Source organism: Vicia villosa, unplaced genomic scaffold (assembly GCF_029867415.1).
Source record: "Vicia villosa cultivar HV-30 ecotype Madison, WI unplaced genomic scaffold, Vvil1.0 ctg.005064F_1_1, whole genome shotgun sequence".
Classification (NCBI taxonomy): Eukaryota; Viridiplantae; Streptophyta; class Magnoliopsida; order Fabales; family Fabaceae; genus Vicia; species Vicia villosa.
In genome coordinates, this window is record NW_026706568.1 from 120,567 (window position 1) to 123,711 (window position 3,145).

The following is a 3,145-nucleotide window of genomic DNA, read 5'->3' on the forward strand; positions in this document are numbered from 1 at the left end:
TTCAACGCCATGTTTGTTTAAAACTCTTGTGTGTGCATTCATGCATTCATACATCATTCACTAATAAACAACTAAAAGCAAAAAAAAAGAGTCTTTTTCGAGTCGTTTTTCAAGGAAACTAAATAACGAACGTTTTGAACTTCATAGAAAGAGAGAAACGGAGAAAGGACTTAAGGATCTATACCATGGATTACGGGAGAAAGAGAGATAGGAAATACACCTTCAAGATTCCCCAGGTCGAGGAACTGGGAAAGCTCGGAAAACTGGTGGTCAACCCCCAGGCTTTCAAGGAGAAGTATGGAAAACTTCTGCCTTTGCTCAATACCAACATTGTAGATGGGATCCTTCCCACCTTGGTGCAGTTTTACGATCCAACGTATCACTGCTTCACTTTTCCAGATTATCAGCTCATGCCTACGTTAGAGGAGTACTCTCGTCTGATTGGAATACCCGTGTACGCGCAAGATCCGTACTCCGGTTTGGAAAAGAATCCTAATGACGTTATCATTGCTGCAACTACTCCGTTGAACGTAGTCGACATCAGAACTCATATGGTGAGTAGAGGAGGAATTCAAGGATTGCCCTCCAAATTCCTGTTTGATCCAGCTCGGTACTTCGTCAGCATCCAAGACATGAATGCTTTTGAGGAAATCTTGGCTTTGCTTATCTACGGATTGTTTTTGTTCCCTAACATTAACGATTTCGCCGACATCAATGCAATTAAGATCTTCTTAATTGGAAATCCAGTTCCAACCTTGCTTGCGGATGCTTATCACTCTGTGCATTCAAGAAACCTGCAGCGAGGAGGATTAATCACATGCTGCGTACCGTTGTTATACGAATGGTTCATTTCGCACCTACCGAAGTCTAGCACTTTCTGGAACATGAGGGATGGCCTTTACTGGTCACAGAAAATCATGTCTCTCACTCATACAGACATTGATTGGTGTAGTCCTGACAACGACGAAACCAAGATCATCTTCAGTTGTGGAAGTTTCCCCAACATACCCCTTATTGGAACTAAGGGAGGAATTAGTTACAATCCAGCTTTAGCCCGTCGTCAATACGGCTACCCTATGAAAAATATTCCAAGTAACATCCAATTGGAGGGTCTGTTCTTCAAGAACATCGACGATCATGGCAACATGCTGAAGAAGGAAATTGTCCAAGCCTGGCGTCTTGTACACAGCAAAGGGAGAAGATTGTTAGGAAAACATCTTTGCATCTCCCTGGATCCTTACCTTCAATGGGTACGCGTCAGAGCATTCAAGCTCAGGATGTCATATCAACATCAAGAACCTATTCCCCTAAGGGAACCAATTTACCTTTTCTCCACCGATGTTGAAAAACTGCAAGCGGCATTAAACAAGGTATGCCAAGAAAGGAATGCTTGGAGGAACAAGTATCGAATCGTCAACACAGAAAATGTTGAAATTCAAAACATCCTAAGAAGGAAGGATGAGTTACTTGAAGTGCTCGATCGACAAGTGACACAATCATCACTTTCTCATCACATCCCTCCTGCTTCCTGGATCATCGATCAGCTCACGTCAGAGAACGCTCAGCTCAAGAAACAGAAGAAGATGTTAGAACCTGAAGTCGGCTCATCATCAAAGTTTTAGAGTCCTTTCTCTCAGTTTCTCTGTATTTCCATTTTCAAAGTGTGTAAAAACGGCGTTTTCGCTTAATTAATAAAAGTTTGATGTTTCATAACGTAATTATGATGTTTCCTTGAAAAATATTAACTTAATTGCATATCATACATCGCTTTAGTCATACGCACTGACACGAGAATTGTCGCGGATCTAATAGTCACTTTCCTTTCTCCAGAAAGAGAGGAGGAGAAGGAGGTGAACCAAGACTTTCAAGCTGTCTCATCCATACAACACTCGTTCAAGTCACAAGAAAAGAATGGAAGACTTTGAGCAAGAGAATGAAGAACTCAAGGAAGAGATTAATACTCTCAAAGGTACTGTTGAAAGGCTCAATAGTATGGTAGAAGCCCTGGTAGTTGCGCAGAATCGACCAACGCCAGAAGAACCGCAAAGGACTGTGGTTTCCGAGATTGTTTCTACTCCTGTTCCTCAGTATACCATGCCGCCTGATCGACCTTGGGGCATGCCGTATATTTTTACTCCAGAAGGATACATACCTCCAGCTTCTGAAGCTCCAAAAGTCACCATGGATATGCGTCCACCGGAGGGTTACAAACCTCTGGAAATTGAAGTTCCAAGAGCAACAGCAATGGGTTTCGCACAACAGAATGCTGAGATTCCAAGATCTGCTGTCATGGCTTCTCCACAGCCGATTATGCATACTTTTCCCCCGCAGGGCGGACAAGTATATCATCACGCTCCAAGTGAGGATGCTGGCGTGTATGAAAGATTGGACGAGTTCCAAGAACAGTTTCTGCAAATGCAGAAGGAACTCAAGACTCTTCGAGGACAAGATCTATTTGGAAAGAATGCTGCAGACCTCTGTCTGGTTCCAAATGTTAAGATTCCTCACAAGTTCAAAGTACCAGAATTCGAGAAGTACAAAGGGAATTCATGCCCACAAAGTCATCTTGTGATGTACGCTCGAAGAATGTCAACTCAGACTGATAATCAACAATTGCTCATTCATTATTTTCAAGACAGCCTGACTGGTGCTGCACTCAAATGGTACATGAACTTGGACAGTTCAGAGATTCGTACTTTTCGAGACCTCGGAGAGGCCTTCGTCAAACAGTATAAGTACAATCTGGATATGGCTCCCGACAGAGATCAACTCCGGGCCATGACTCAAAAGGATAGAGAAAGCTTCAAGGAATACGCTCAGAGATGGCGTGAAGTTGCTGCTCAAATTTGTCCACCACTTGAAGAGAAAGAAATGACAAAAATCTATCTCAAAACTTTAAGTCCATTTTACTACGGACGAATGGTTGCAAGTGCACCAAGTGACTTTACCGAGATGGTAAACATGGGTGTGCGTTTAGAAGAAGCAGTTCGAGAAGGACGCTTGAACAAAGAACCAGAATCTTCTGTTGGTCCAAGGAAGTATGGAAGTTCTTTCCAGAAGAAAAAGGATCAAGATGTCAGCAATGTCTTACACAAAATCAAGAGGAAATTCCAACCTCAAGTTGCAACAATAACTCCGGTTGTTA